Consider the following 18,113-nt stretch of genomic DNA (forward strand, 5'->3'; position numbering starts at 1 on the left):
TATAACTTTGTATATATTTTACTGACAACCCTATTAGCGGATATTCGGTATCGCTAACCCCCTCCTGAGTTGCTATAGTTAACCGGCGATATGATGCCAGTTATAATTAGCACGTAATCATTATTATAAACAATAGTTAAGGTCTAAATAGGTTAAGGTCTCTTTTATATAAATTTTTGAATACAATAATTTAAGAGCATTTTTAAACGAATTAATTTAGGAAGGATTCCGAACTCAAGCGTACTTATTTCTTATAGAACCCACGCGAACTTCGTATTTTTTTTAATAGCCTCTTTTTGGACATGACAGTATTTTCTTAATTTTTCGTAGATGTTCTTTTGTTCCACTTTTGCGTGTCCGTTTGCCAGGTGGCAAAGGCCTCATCCAATCTTCTCCATTCTGGCCTTTCTATGGCCACTCTACCCCATGCTGTTCCCGCGACTTTTTACTTAGTCTACATTTTTATGACCAACGAAACATCATTGCAGAGGCCAAGGAACCTTGAATAACGTGAAGTGATATTAAGAGAGCTGCCGAGGGCCGATCAAGCTGGTTTTCTACCCTGGATCATGTCATAGGACCTTAAGTAAAGTGAAGACCTTGGCTAAACTATTGTAGTTATAGTTTAGCTGGTCCAGCCTAATGTAATCTTTAGTACCAATATACAATGAAATATTTAAAGTCAAGACATTAAGATGGGTGATTCACTAGTGGAGTGTCATGATTGTATCACGGTATGAGACGGATTTGGCTTTACTTAGTCATGAAAACACTAAAATATTCCTCGAAATCGCAAATGTTATATGTATAAGTTTGTTTAGTATTTAACATTATTTGTTGTGATTCTTTAACTCTTTAGTTTATTAAGAATTTTATTGTAAAAATGTAAACTTAATATAACTAAGTATTTACAATATTTTAAACCTACATGGTATTATAATACTCAACATATATAATTAAAAATGAATAAATATAAAATTAAAGATAATGTAACAAGTTTGGTCCCTAGGGCGATTATGTTAAATAAACTTTAATAATTAACTAACTTTATAAACTTTACTTTTTATTTGAAATATTTCATATTTATTAATTTTATGACGTTCATAAGTGTTCATAAGTGCAATGTGTTGTTACCAATATGAATAAATGGTTTTGAATTTGCATTTATAATTTTCTGTACCTTAGTTTATTTATAATGTTTAAGCAATAATTTTAAAAAAGTCATAGATTGGCCACGATTGTTGGGTACTTAAAAACATGAAACAACATCAATTAGTTAATTAGTGTTATTAATATCTCACAATTGAATACTACTACTACGACTTTATTGTAGATAGTAGAATCACAACTTTGCGATAATAATTGTTTGTGGAAAATACTCCCCGATATAGACTCTTATAAAAACAAATTTTGATGGTCTGTTTCACGCCTTGATAATTTAGTTTAAACTATAAAAACTTGTCAAAAATATTATAGTCAAATTAAATTTATTCAACATAATATTTTCTAGATTTTATGATGACAAATGGGTTTAAATAGCCACTATTTAAAACCGAGTTATAATTTGTATAAAAGTTCTATCAGAATAATGAAAAATACATAATTAACATATTTGATTATCCTTATTAGCGAACTCTCCCGACAGTATTTGTGTCAGTAGGTCATTGCTATTCGAGTAGGATGCGTGCCTGCTAATATGCATTCGATGACATCATCATCTACCGTATTTAGTAATGTTTATGGTCACTAAGACAGACTAAGATTGAAACAGAGATAAACAAATGAAGTTTACAGGCCCTCTACAAAGGTATATTAATAGTAGGATATATTAAGACATTTAATTGCGCACTACGATTATAAAGATTGATCGGGTATGTAATGTTTGTTGAATTGAATTTTAATAGTATTTATTATTATAAATAAAATTGTATAGTTTATTTGCCTCTTCACAATATTGCATTTCACGGGTTTACATGCTGCAGGTATTGACCATCTTTGTGAGAGTCCTGTGATAACAGGTCACCAGCCTTTCATCGCGGTCAGCATACAAAAAGATAACTAAACTAAACAAAAGCATGTGTAATGGTGTGTGAATTATACGTGTGTGAAAGAATTTAATTTTAAATCTAACTATGGATAACAAATTGGTTCTTGCATCGTAATCAATATTTCATTTAATTGTTTTGACAAATAGAATAGGAAGAATGAAGTTGATTGTACAAAAATGGTTTAAGAATGCAGAAAAGGTTAAATGCGGGGGAAAATGCGCATGTTGTGAACGAAATAGATTTCCTTAAAAAATGTCCTTACGCCGGGCCTTTTGTTAGTTAGTGTGATGGGTAACGTGACCAGACGTCCCGTTTTGAATGGGACTGCCCCTTTTTGCAATTACAAGTCCCGGTGTCCCAGAAATGAAATGAGGCCTAAAGTTTTGTCTAAATAAATAACTTTGTTTTTATTTTATTGACTACTTATTATGTATTTGAAAACAAAATAGATACATCTACACAGTAAAAAAATAAATAAAAGAATCATAAAAAAAACACATGGGACATCCCATCACATCAGTCTATGAACCACCGAAACAATTATATTTCGTAATTGTACCTGTATTATGCGTCATAAGGTTCAACCACGAAGCCACAAAGTTTAATGATATTAGTAAAAATGGCAAGTGAAATGTCGCGCATGCCGTGTTGACATTCAAATGTTATAATAATTTAGGCTTGGCCAATGTTCTTCGACGACTATTTCTCCAGAGGCCTATTTATACTTAACTATGTCATAATGTCTTTTCCCAAAGTACATATATTATATTCTATTTTTACCAATATTAAACAAAAACATAATTTGTTTCATTTGACGCAATTGTTGACATATTAAAACAATTCCATTAAACGTATTTTTTATTCAAGGTTTTCAAAGTTGTTTTGTTTTTGTTGATATAAATGGATTTCTTTATTAAATGAGAATTCAAGAAAGACGGTGATCGCGTGCCAGTTGATGGACTACCCAGCCATAGAGACATTCTTTTACCGAAACTTCAATTAAGCACACTGCCCTTTGGATAGTATAAAGCTACATTATTGTATACAATGCACAAGTTATACAGGCTTGGAGTGTAAAATGAACTGCGTAACAATGAAAACTGTATGGAGTAGTGTTGGCCTAGTGGCTTCAGCGTGCGGCTCTTATACCTGAGGTCGTAGGTTCGATCCCCGGCTGTGCACCAATGGAGTTTCTTTCTATGTGCGCATTTAGCATTTGCTCGAACGGTGATGGAAAACTTCGTGAGAAAACCGACATGTCTTAGAACGAAAAAGTCGACGACGTGTGTCAGACACTGGACGCTGATCACCTACTTGCCTGTTAGATTTACTAAATTAGTATTTAACACTCAAAAAAATTTGAGCAATTTGTGGAGCTAAGTGGGATTGATAGTTTTGTTTGTGCTTTATTAAAGAAGTCGTCCTTGTTGTATATTTTAAAAAGATATTCGTTCACAAAAATAAATATTACTTTACCTTTTATTTTACGGGAATAGGAATATCAACATCTTCCTACATATTAAAAATCGACTTCATGTACTACTTCTAAAAAAATATATTGTACTATTAATGATTATTTGTGTTAAACGTATAATTAATATTAAGTTGATAGCGTAATCATATATTTAAATAATGTGATGATGAAGTAATTAAAAAATAATTATAATGAACTATAATGAATGCAGCTTCTATGTTAAATTCCTTTTAAGACAAATTTACACTATGTCAGAATACGCGAACTTTAGATTTTACCACATAAAATTTATGTACCATATTCTTACAAAAAAAATTTGTTATAGTATCTATAGACCAATCACAATTAAACAAAGCAAGGTGCCGTCTTTTGTTTACGTTCTCGAGTCCAGGAACTATTTACCACAACTTGGAGGGCAAATTAAAATAACATATTTTTAGTACTAACTTTTGATAAGAGATTAGGCGGGGGTAAAAGGACGTACCTAAGGCAGTCAATTCCTTCTCTTTAATGAGCGCATTGCTGGCCATTGAGGGAGAATAAGCTCTCTTAAAAATTAATTTAAGGCCTAATATTATAATCAATACCTCGACCGGGATCAGCAAATACTGCCTAAGCTAAGCCTGGTTCGAGGAATACAAATTTTTTTGGAACCTTGTACTAACTTGAAACAATCACTGTTAAATCAATAATCAAATACAAACATACTAATTAGCTCTTATTAAAAGGTTTATTTACATATCTCCCACCATTTGATAAATCATTGAACCCGTAATCTCAGAATAGCATTGTTTATTACAACCGCGTTCCTGCTTCTCGTATGCGCTAAAGAGCTAAGTCAGTCACCTCGAAAAGGCTAAGCGGTCATGTGTTAAGCCGCGTTTCATTCGTCTCATTAATTAAATTAGAAAATAAATAGACCGCGATACACAGTTAATCCTTGCGTTATTAGGGCGTACCACAGAATATGTATGCGTAGAGAGAATGAAACGCCAAAAGTGCCGTAATTATAAGTTCTGCAAGACAAGTCCTGTAAATGTATGCTTCACCAGAATATATCACGAGCTTGGCGACTGAATCAAGAAATTCCGTAACGAATATATAAACCTAACACACGACGAAATCAAGATGCGGCCAATAGACGTTAGAGCGGGACAGAACGCAAACAGCGTATTCACATCTCTCTGAAGAGGCTGGTGGAGCCGGTACGCGTTAGAAGGAGTCAGACTATATAGGCGTGTCAGTCTGAATCTGGTAGAGTTATAGAGTGGCAGATTGAATTAATATCAAAGAAAAAAAATACTGCATAAATAAATAAAAATATAACTTCATAAGATGATAAAAAAAATGCTAGCTTAGCTTTTTCATGGCATTCCCCGAGGGTCATGCGTTAAAAAGGGGCTTTATTTACTTTAAATACAGTCTGGGTATGGCATCTCTCACCAGACCCGATGTAACATAAAAAAATAAGAAAGTTTACTTTGACTATAATTGATTGAGTAATTTATGTATGGAGCCATCGAATGGAATATTTTCTCTTTGCGGACAAAGTTATAAGTTGAGGCTTAAACCATCGAGCATATATCAAACCAATACTTTTTCCTTGTATAATTCATAATAAATAGCCAAGGTGATACTGGCAGTAGTAATTTAAACCATTATGTTTTTAATTTTACTAGCGGACCCGACGTTGTCCTGGACAAATCAAACAAATAATTGTAAGTTCTCAAACCCACTTGAACACACCCAAAACTTCATCTAAATCGACTTTGGGGGATTTCAATTTCGAACACACAGAAATATACTAAAGATAAACAGGTGACATTAAAATATCCAATTTGAATATGTAAGTATAGGAAGCTAATCACTTTCTACGGAAACTATTTGTTGATTTATAGAGCTGTTTCGTTTGATAAGACAAAACAACTTTCGAACACTTAACTTTTAAAATTTCTGGAATAAATTCATTTATCAAAAGATAAGATAAGGTCAAAAGAGAAATTACAAAGCGGACGATTTTCCTTCAATAAAATTCAATTTATAAAGTTGTCCAAATACTATAGGCATTATTATATATTATATATTTATTTATTTATTTAATAATAATAATAGCCTGTAAAAGTTTTGCTGCTGAGAAAAGAAATCGCACCCATATCACCTCGACGTCCGCCGCAAAAACAACTGAGAATTTTTCAAGGTAGTTTTTGCCGCACACCACTACTATGTAGATCAAGTTCAACTTAGGGTCCTTTAAGAAAAGAGCGTACCAATTCTCGAAAGGCCGGCAACGCACTGGTGAGCCTTCTGGCATTAAGAGTGTTCATGGGTGGCGGTGTCACTTAACATCTGATGAGCCTCCTGCCCGTTCGCCCCCAGTTCTACAAAAAATGTAAACTACTTTAAAGTACTTCACATTTTTTTGTAATTTTATGGAAGTATTACACTAATAATTAATAAGCAAGCCGTTTAATTTCTACTCTACGGCTTATCCTTTGACTAAAATTATTAAACACCTGGGATCCAATAATATCCAAATTAAAATCTCGAGACAAATATTCCGCGAAAATGGACACACCGTGACACCGTGTGTCAATTCTGCAAAACCCCTTCATTTTGTAGTCGATACCAACTCCGGGGAAATAAATACAGATATTAACTTTTTCTACAGCTGTGATACTTTTTGACATTCAACACCCCTTTGTCTTCAGTCACCGTGACCACGCACGCTGAACCGTAAAACGTAAACGTAACCGTAACGTAAACGGAAAAAAATAAACTTATCTAAAATAATTTTATATACATAGTTTCAATTCGTTGAAAAAAAAATTAATAACTCGACTCGATTTTATCAAAAATATTATTTGGACGCCAGGGAGTCTCCACTCCTTTGTAGCCCCGAGGCTGGATTTAGAATTAAATTATTATTAGCGAAAGTGTTAAATACATTTAGAACACACATACATTGTTCCTGAAAGTTTACGGAAAATATATTTAATTTTATATCCAAAGGAAACAGAGTTATTTATGACACAGATTCCACATCGAATTACGTCACGTAAGTAACACCGGTAAACGACAGTTATTCATGCCGATTTGACACATCATTAGCATGAACGCATAATTGAAAGATAATATTTTATAATGACCTCAGTAAATAGCAGGCTTTATGCTTGTTTAAAATAACAAGGCCTAAGGGACAATCAATATTAATTTTTATTGAAACTAACTTTTTATCATTTCTTTATTATTTATTTATTTGATTGTTAAAAATTTGTCTTCAAGATACATTTTTTTTTTAAATTCCACTATTGCAAATTAATACAATTTATGCGGAGATGTACAATGCGTTTACTGTGTTAGATGAGGTTAAATATAGTAATATGTAACTTATTTCTCAATAAAAATGTTTATTACATTTGTATTTTACCACTACCAATGGACACCTAAGAATCAAACACAGGACTTCAAAGCACATTAAACCACCGCGTCTCTTACGTAAATAGAGGAGAATGTACAAAGCTTTTGCAATATGATCGCAGCCTATATCGAATATCACAATGTGGCGAAAACAATAGAGACGGAACGGCTATTCTGAAACCACTCGATAGGAAAATCGTTACTGACAGTAGGTGTCAATATCACTCTGCAAGTTTCACTACAAAGCTACCGTAGTATTAAATATATTAGGTTAAATTCCGAAATAACAGAACAAGACCTATTGATTTACCGAGCGTACGTTTCTAAGCCTTTCAGATGGCGATGTTACACAGAATTAAGGATATATTTCACCTAATTGACATACAAATTAAAATCTTAATAAATTATAATACTACCATTTGAACCTGGAAGAAGGGGGAAAGTACTAATAATTTAATCATTTACTAAGATTATAGGTAAACACGAAGAAGCATTTGAAAATGCTGCTCAAAAATCACTTAGGATTACTGAAATAAGTGACTTAAAGATAAAAGCTGATAGTGTCTTCCATTTGAGATACTTATTATTTATTTATAAGTTCTATACACGGAAATATGACAAAGCTTACACAAATACAGACATACCAATGAAAAAATTAAACAAGCAACCACAAAATAATAAAAATAATAACTAAAACCAAATAAAAACTTAAACCTCATTAAGAACATGATTTTATTATTTAAGTAATATAACCTAATTTACTCATAATAAACATATGAAAGTGTTCAATAACACATCTTACATTCTGTATTAAGAGGAAGACACTCTTATCTTGTGTTCTTTTTTAACTAAAGGACGTTAATAAATCTATATAAGACTAATTACTACATATTTTTTAAACAGTTTACATGTTGAGAGTGAAAATTTTGTTTTGGACAAAGTTTTAAAAATGAAAGGGTCTCAAAAATACATTTTATCTCGATGATGATTATACCTAATTTAATGATGTAAGCAGCCATTGTACTAATGTACATTACTGGTATAAATGAATTCAATGTGGGATACAGATTTAAATGAATAGTGAGAATAGACCCCGAATCATATTACGGAGAGGTAGAGCGTGCCTTAATCATTGTATAAAGTAATAGTGTAAAACAGCCTTAACACAGCTTTCCAATTTATTATTTTTACTTAATAAAAATGGCTCAAAGATATTAAAAGACTCTAAATATAATGTCTTTTTAAAGTACGTCAAAGTTTAATTATTCGTTATTCAAAAATCTCGATACGAAATTAAACCAAATTAGAACGTATAAAGAAATAACTAAAAAGTATAAAACAATAGTCAAAATTAGTATCTAACCATTCGTAAAAAATCTTCTTTGACGTGAAATCATTTTTAACATTAACGTTTCGAGTGCTTTACAGTTGACACTTTACACATCAAGTTGATAGAACTATTCTATAATATCCCATTCGGCTCAATCGTGACTTTAGTAATTGAAGTATTATCGTATTCTTTTACATTGTGATTTATAAATCAAGATTTTTAGTTTTTCTTTTAATTTTGGATTTTCGTTTGTATGATTTTATATTGTAAATTGTAATTTTTTTGTTAATTTGGTTTTACACTTCTTGCACTTCATTACCCTTTAGTCAGTTCCCTTACTATTGTTCCATTGCATCCCTGATAAATTATGTTACTCGTTTTTATATATGATATAGTCTTTGATATTGTACGTTAAAAATCCGGCTGGATTAAAAAAAAGTAATTTAATGTCCCATTTCTTCCGTATATTAATAATATAAATGTGTAGTAATCGTAAGCCATAGACAATATTGTGAAGAACGATAACAAAACGGTCAGACACCGTATAAGATGGTCTAAGCACGTTCTATTACTCATCCTCTTACATATAAGCCGTTGACTTTTCGGTTATACCAGGCAGTTCAAGGTGAATACAACAATATAAGCGTTGCAAAACTGTCGCTATGAAACTTATTAAATACAGCGCCGTTACACTTCTCCCAAAAGCAATATAAAAAACAAGGGCGACACATCCTTTTTAGGTCTTGTGCTCACATATCTGTATATGTTTCATGATTATTTGGTAAATAGGCAGCCTCCCAAAAAGTCCAAAAAGAGACTCACGACGTTTTCCTTCACCCTTCGAGCGAATATTTCATAGAAAGAAAGTCAATGGACTTTCTTTCTATGAAATATAAATAAATTATGACCTCAGGTATGATATTCACACACTGAAGCCACTTGGCCAACACTGATCTTTCAATATCCCTAGCAATGTCCCAACATGGAGATCCGTTCCTTATTGAGTTATTGACATTTCAAGTCATGGATTGTTCTTCACTTATTTCTTACTCGTAGACAAGAATGCCAACCCATAGATATCCCTGAATAATATACGCTATATTTGTTATCCAACCCTGCGAAGGCGGAACAACCCAGTTATAACATACCCCTAAGTGGTGACTCATATGCCAAGTTTATTATTCACCCACTCGCAAAGATAAAATCAGCAAAACATATCTACACATTTCAGATTGACACTAAAAAATACATTTTACTTTTGACCGAAGCAAATTAAAATAGAAGATATACATTAAATTATAATTATTTAATATAATTATTTATTGCCAGTTCTCAAATCCTTACATAGAACGGAAGGGAAGCACTGGCAATAAACTCTCCGCCACTCTTTTTAAGCGCCAAGTTTTTGTTTTTTTAAATTACAAACGTTGTAAGGAGCTGCAACCATTACACCATGTTCCACATGACATCTTAAGTAAAAAATAGTTATAATATGAATTAAAAACAAAATTTGTCTCAGATTGTCAAAGATCCTCTATCAGAGGAATGGTGAAATAGGAGCTCGCACTTACATTCTCGTGGGACAGCACGCAAATTCGCGAATTCAAGTACGACCAGTCACCACAAATAGTACCCGTTCACGAGTATGATGCATGGCCAGCCATCGGCCATAGAAACTGATGAGACTGTTCGAATATCATTCCTTTAGGTTGAGGAAACAATACACTTTCCTTTGTCCAAAATCTTATATTTGTTTAATTTGTTAAATTGACAACCAACAAAAACAAAAAAAAAGGTTTTATTCATCAAATAACTAATGAACTTAGTTTTTAAATTTAAGATAATCAAGTAAACAGCTGCAGCCGAATAAAAATAGAAAAGTTTTTGATATAAACCAGGCGAAGGTGCGGCTAGGGCGTGCCTGACCCACATAGTACGACACGTCCCCAACCATAAAAATACATGCTTACTTACATACAAATTACATTAATTTATAGTTGCATTCTTAATTTTGGTGTCAAACGAAATCTTTTAAAGTGAAACTTATAATTATTTTAGTTATGATTACAGCTGTCTACTTATAAAAGTTAATTAATTTACCCTTTATTATTCCACAAGCTCATCTACCAGGTCTCGTGAACCTTAAGCAAGTAGATACTAACAGGCTAGTAGCCGTGGTAAGAAAGAAAGAAAGAAAGAAAGAACTTTATTAGACACAAAATACATGAATGTTTCTATAAAGTAGAGTGCACTGGCCCCCACACTAGGATTCCCTGTGTTGTGGGCAGTCAGTCTCTTCCTTTTACATCTAAACTGTATTTCTTAACATAACGAACATGCGTGTATCTCTGAAAGTACGTTAAAATGAAGACTTTTGTATTGGATTTAACATATGGAAGTACTCACTATGTGAAGTATAGTTGAGTTCAAGGTCGATTCTATCTTGGGAATAAAATAAGAATTTAAAGTTATAACGATTTCTAAGTAACGAATAGTATTAAATTTACGTTAGTTTATGAATCAAACGTACTAAAAAAATTAAAACTCCTGCCTTGTTTATTCATTATTTAAATTGGCCTGATACTCAGTAATGTGCGTAATCAAAGAAATATTTAATAATCGTAAATTGATTTAACACAAAATTCTCAATGAGATTGTTTGAATTACCACAAAATTAAATATTATATTATAATGAATAAATGTAATTCTAAGCAGACTAATTAATTTATATTATATATTACCATGAACCAAGAAACATAATCTTACCATATGTTTAAAATCTTGCCATCTGTTATCAATAATTTTTCGGTATCTTATCGTTTATACCCGATAAAAGTTGATAATCAAATTTTTTGAAATGGTAAATGTGGTAGCTGTATTAATTTTTTGCAGATTATAGACTTCGTATAAAAAGTTAAATTGACAGAAATCTGTAAAATAACGATGAATATATCACATTACAACTAGATTAAATAATCTTTATTTTTATTTAATATGTAATAAAAACTATATTTAAATCTATTTTAAGTTCTCATTCGTATATAGCAGAACCGCTCTCACTTGATCACCAAGGGAGACGCCAAAAATATCGTGTTATAAGGTTTTTTACATAATATCATTATAAAAGGATATGTACATTATCCTGGTTCGACTGAAAGAGGTTTTACTATATTTATATTACCCGGTGAACTTCGTAATACCTAATTGTGTTAAAACGTAACACCGACCAAAGAGATCAGACCTCATTCTACAACTATGAAACACAATTTTTTAAAATCAAGCGACAATTTTTTTGTTTCTAAAAAAACACCAAATATTTTCCAGCTACGAACATTTTTAATGGTAAATTCAATAAACGTTTGTTTGTTTTGTTTTTTTAATTTAACTATTGTGTATTACTTATTAATTATGTTCAAATCTTCCTACACCTTATCTGCTCATAGTCAGAATACTGATTGCACGATGCGCTCTTGAAAAAAAAATATGTTCAAAACTGAACTTTCATATATTCAAGATCATAATTATGCAAATCGGTCGGTATTAAAAGTACATTTTTATCTATATTACAAACAGCTTTTTTAATTCTTTGCTACCACTAAAATCAGTAAATTACAATGCATAATTTACACTCATTATGATTCATAGTATTATATCACCTAACCAAACAAGACGTAACTGTATTTAATTACTATACTATAAAAGCTATTGTGCCGAATAATTATTTGACTCTTGTAATATACGAATTATAGCCGATATAACGTTTATGCGTCATCTGATGATGCTTTAATTTAGCCCGATCGGGCACTGTTGAAGCATCGCACATTTATAATTATTATTTTTTGTCATCATTGACGCTAAAAAGTACAGCATTTACAGACGGACTGTAGCTGCACTACCTATTTCATTCTGACAAACTGCATGTGTGTAAAGACAAAACAGTATTTGTAAAAAAAAATCACACTAAAATAGGTTTTATTAATAAGACCTTTCGTTAGGTGCATATCATAAATATTTCGTCTTAATTCGACAATGAAGCGCGAAAACAACTTAATGTTTCCGTAAATAGTTTTTATATCTTCGACTTTGATTTCAAGTTCAAACGGAAGGTTAGGCGGAATATCATTTCGACGCACATTTCCTTTTACCGTTTCCTCACAGTTTTCCCAACAATCATGTGAATACGAGAAAACTTTCCCATACTGCGGTAAGTTCTTACACTTCTCATTATGTATTGTGATGCAAATCCTGAGTATACAGTACATCTCTTTTTGCAATCACTATGTCAGTTACTTCTAGTACGAATAATAATATTTATTTATTAGTAATCGAGATATTAGAAATAGAGTTAGAATTTTGCACCTGTAGGACTATTGAATCGATTTAATTCCAGATAACCTGTCATATTTGATTGTAATGTTATCCGATCACGCGAATGCGTTTAAACCTTAGTTAACTAATGATATCCTCTAGCCAACGATTATTGCTTAATAATAAGAAATTCGTAGGAACTGGGGAAATCAATTTTGCTGTTTTTTCTACTTCCTTACTTATATCATTCGATAAAACCATTGTCTAATTAATCGTTCAATATATATATGTATAGTACAGTACAATATTCTCATCCTTCAAACTGAAACTCAAACCCAAACTTACATACTCTATTTATGTAAGTAACCAAGTACATTTATGTACGTCAACAGAGAAGATGTTAAATTTATATTAACTACCAGTTCGCAAGTCAAGGGCGTAGAGCGGGCAAGAAGAACTGGAAAGAAACTCTTCGTCCCTCTTTTTAATGGCCGAATTTTGTAATGTGTTTTGTTTGCAAGCACAAAGCAATCCCAAAAGGCAAGAAGTGTAAAAATACATATTACAAATAATAAAATAGGGGAAAAAACATACTTAACAGAAACAAAAAGAAATAAAAATAAACTAAACTGATACAGGTTACATAAAACAAAACAAAAAGTAAACAGTGCACATGAATCATGACAATCTAATTCAAGATCGGTCTCACGTCAGTTAGTAGTTAGTGATATGACGTGGACAGGTAAAAAAAAGGAGTGATAATTCTTTAGTCTATTGCAGTATCTCTAATCTATTCCAGAGACTCGAAGAATATTAGAACAGTAGTTCCTATGACCTATGTACCAAATGGTTGACACGATCTTTACGTAGCTAATGACGGTTTTGACTCAAATGCTGTTCTCATAATCAAAGTACTTTTGTGAATAAGGTTGACATATCTGTCAGATTTCTGTATCTATTTATTATCATTAATTTTATAGGTAAGTAGGTGATTTGCCTCCTGTACATAACGCCGTCGACTTGTCACGATGTTTTCCTTCACCATTCGAGCTAATGCTAAATGCACATAGAACAGTCTATTGGTGCACGGCCGGGGCTCGAACCTACGACCTCAGTGATGAGAGTCTCACGGTGAAGCCACTAGACCAACACTGCTTTAAATGCATGAACATTTAAGCCACCAATTCCTAAAACTTATATATTCCATATAAGAGTCTTTATGTAACTTGTATTAAGCCTGTTCTGTTTTGTGTCATCAATTTTTTTTTAAGATATGTAGTTCGGTGTGGCTTGGTACTTGGTACAGATTTGACTAAGGTAGCTGGAGACCACGGTAAAACCTTCTCGATAGTCTCTTTCTTCTTTTCAACTCAGTTGAGTTTTTTTCTTCTAGTTTGTTAGATCTGTGTTTTTGTACTTAATAATTTTTAGAACGTCTTTAGCGGTATTAAAAAGCTCCAGACACCTAGGTAAGAAAAAAGATTTTCATGTCTATAGTTAAAGTACATTTAGTCCTAAACCCGTATGAGAAAATTATTAAATTCATTACAACTAAGCAAAATTTTTCCTATTGCCCTCCAAGTACAAATATTTCCTCAATAATGTTCCGGTAAACACATAAGGATATTATGAGGACGCGTGAATCATGTTTACATAAGCATAAGTAAATATTTTAATTACTGATGTCATACAATTATTGTCTCTACTTGTTCTATTGTTATGCTGGGGAAAAGGGCGTGTGTTAAACGTCAAAATATGCTTTAACATCAAACAATCCTTAACCTTCCAAAATCTATGGAATATACTTAATTAAACACACGGCTGGATAACGATGTGGCCAGTGGTAACTCCACTCCACTGTTCATGCCGCTGCAAGTATTAAAAGTCCTTGCTTAAAAGCGTACTGAATTTGAACATTCACTATATTACAGAGCATAGTTTTTAGGACAATTTGCCGTAAATGTAGAATTATAATAAAAACTGAACGATATGGCGTTTGTCGAAAACATTAATAGAATTTACACTAAACGATATATAATACTTATTAAATGGCTACATATATATTTAAATGAAAGAAAACATTATATAGAAGATCGTAAATTGTTTAATTAGTAATGCATTATAATGCATTCCGAGAAAACCAAAGTAATGACAAATTCCAGAAAGGAAATAAAACTATTAAGTAACAGTATTATAGAATACATAGCTTTGTCAGACAATTTCTTTTACCAAAGCAACAATAAAATAAATCGACACAAGAATAGCAAAAGTATGGAAGAACCTAGAACATGGCAGAGTAGCACACTACAGATAGGAATGGCGGGATTTTAAAGAGGCCTTTTCCAAAGGTGCACACAGATACCTAATAGATGATTGATATAGAAACGTGTTTAAATGTAAATTTATATGAAAAGGCTATTATTATTTGATTTTTAACGATAATTAGCACGGTTAAGTGATATTTTGATAACATATCATTTGCAGACTCTGTAATAAGCAAACTCGTAAGTTAGTAATCTCATATTATCTTATCTACTGAAGTTCAGAAAACATAGGATGCGATTTACCACCACTGTTTAAAATTAAATTTGCTTTAAACTAGTGTCACACCGCGAAAAACAACGGTACTTATACAAGAATAAACGAATGTCAAAACTGTATACGACGACATTGTTTAGAACAACATACCGGTTATATGTACCAAAATCAAATGTCCCAGCGAGTAAAAGAAGTAGGTACTTACGAGCTATTATGAGTAGTTTCCTTGATGTCGTTATAACATATTTTGACTTTCTCGTCTATATTTATCGAAATATATGCTTTACTTACAATGCTTCTGTCCACCGTTTTAATACTATAAATTCATGTTAATTCCAGTGTCCATGTATATATTATGAATCATAAATTAAACGAAATCATCATCATTATGCCTCTAAAGAAATTAATTTTACGTGATTAAAAGATTTTACATGAGGAAAGGTCTTTTAGGAGAAAAATCTACTAAAAACGCTATTTAGGTTGATTTAGTTTTTTGAAAGACTTTAGTCTCGCTGTTTAAAATGTATCTTTTTATCTGAAAAGAGCCCAATGTAATAGTAAACACTACTCTCTTTATTTATTTCGTAATCCTACATCTAACAAAAGTAAGCCAAAGATGGAGTATACACAAAAAGGTTCAAACATTTACAAAAGGAAAAAAAACAATAAATCTTAATACTCCTTTAAATATTCTGTGTTAATTTACTTGAATTTAATGAAACTCTCAAATACATCATAATATGACTCAACTGATACGAAGCCGATACAAAGCACCTTTATTCTTGCACGTTTTCACGACTTGATAAGTTTTATTGCGTCAATGAACTTATAATCGCTGAATTGCCAAGGAAACTATTTTATTAAATCTACAAGCCTTACTGTGACTTATTGGGTATGGATAATGGCCATATGTACAATATGCCTCACTTATATAGTAAGTACCTGGATGGCCGAGCTTTGCTCGGTATTTTTATTTTTTTATAAATTGTGTTTTTGGAAATTATATATAAGTACGAATTACATACTAATAAAATTATGAAATATGAACAATATAGATTATATATGCTGGCTTTAGTGTTGTTGTGTCGTTAAAGCAATTTAAAAAAAATAGTATTATTATTCGCCGATAGATGTCAGGAAGATACATTTTTCAGTTTGAATTGGGACTTCTCAAACACCACCTTTTTTGTTATTTTCTATCATTTATTCCTAGATCTATTTATCGCTTCCGACACCCCCCGTATACTAAATTTCATCAAAATCGTTGGAGCCGATCCCGAGATTCCAATTATATATATATATATACAGGAATTGCTCGTTTAAAGATATAAGATAATTATAATTAAAAAATTGTCATTGTGACAGTGTATTCCTCGCTGACTGAGGAAAGCACCAGCTCTGTCGCCAACTTAAAACTTTAATCAGTACCTGGACTTGAACCCCACTGCCACCACTACCACCGCCCATGGACACTTTCAATGCCACAGGGCTCGCGAGTACTTTGCCGGCCTTTTAAGAATTGGTACGCTCTTTTCTTGAGGACCCTAAGTCGAATTAGTTCGGAAATACTTCAGCACTGGTTCCACAAAGTGGTGGTGCGCGGCAAAAACTGCCTAGAAAAGCGCTCAGTTGTGGAACGGCGGACGTCAAGATGATACGATACATATCAATTAGAATTATTATTTATTATAGCTATTAGAAGTTCATTATCATTTGATTAGCTATCTAGTATTTATTGACAGATCATCCGTTAGTTATAAATATTGATTAATCACGGTTGATTGAATAATTAGACGAATCATTATCTTTTAATGTATGTATGAAGTCCCGTAATCCCCGATTTGATCATGGCTCTTTAGCATATTTGCGACCAGACCTTGGTGATGTAAAACAAAAGACGATAGATGTTGTATTTCATTTGATTAGGTCAATTGGAACGACGTGTGTCGCGTGTTTTGATTGGTTAAGATGCGCTGTATTCAGACTTACACAATAAATCTAAATTTTTATTATTTGCTTTTTTTCGTGTCTGAGCATCTTGGTCAACGTCTTGTAAAAGGACACCTGACGCCGACAATCTGTAACCATCGGTTTATGTCTACCGCCTCTCTTATTACAGATGATGAGTCAATCAAATCAAATCAAAAATCATTTATTCATGTAGGTAACAGTGTACATTATGCTACATGAATAAATTACTTTTGAAATTGAATTACACTTATTAACGTCAAAAAAGAAATATACATTGAATTCTTCAATTTTTACATTTACTTGAGCGCGAATGAATCCTCTTTTCTCCCAAATGTTGCTTAAACATTTCATGGCATCTTCGCCAATATGACATATAGCCAAAGTGAATTGATAAATATATTCGATAGTCTCTTCGATAGCTTTTGTCAATAAAATGTGGATGGTCAGTTTTTTTAAGCTTTTTTTCGCAAGAAATCGAACCCTCCGTAATATAACATAATATTATAAATCGTGTTAATTGTTTATGTGGTTAACTGGCCGGTAAATAACTGTCAATTACGCATTTAAACGGTACAGTTAGTTAATAAGCGGTTTGTGATTGTGCATATAATTAGTCTAACATTAGTTTCTACATACTAAATTATATCTATATTAAAATGTGTTAACAAAATTGTAGTAAATATTACGCAGAAAACGTTGCGTACAAAAGAATTGAAAAAAAATGTCGTGGTTAGTTTAATAAAGTTCATTTTTCATTAAAAAATCTAAACACAACTAAACAAACATCGCACGGTAAAAAATTTATAAAAAATATTTTAAAATTGTTATACTCGTATACGGTATATGGCAATAAGGTTTTGTTTGAAATGTAAATATTTCTCAAGAAATATTCATAGTTGTTTATTTAACATTTCTTTAATCAAAAAATATAACCAAAACGCATTTCACCATACGAATAATTACTACTAAAACATAATAAACAAGGTTTTTAGTGAATGTGAATGATGTAAACATTTCTAAGACTTGA

The 18,113-nt window shown here is 31.9% G+C and overlaps 1 protein-coding gene across 2 annotated transcripts in view; it reads right to left on the reverse strand.

The window, feature by feature from the left end:
- Positions 1-18,113, reverse strand: part of LOC111004120 (unconventional myosin IC) — a 52,679-nt gene that overhangs the window by 22,698 nt on the left and 11,868 nt on the right. The window lies entirely within an intron of this gene.

Source organism: Pieris rapae, chromosome 4 (assembly GCF_905147795.1).
Source record: "Pieris rapae chromosome 4, ilPieRapa1.1, whole genome shotgun sequence".
NCBI lineage: Eukaryota > Metazoa > Arthropoda > Insecta > Lepidoptera > Pieridae > Pieris > Pieris rapae.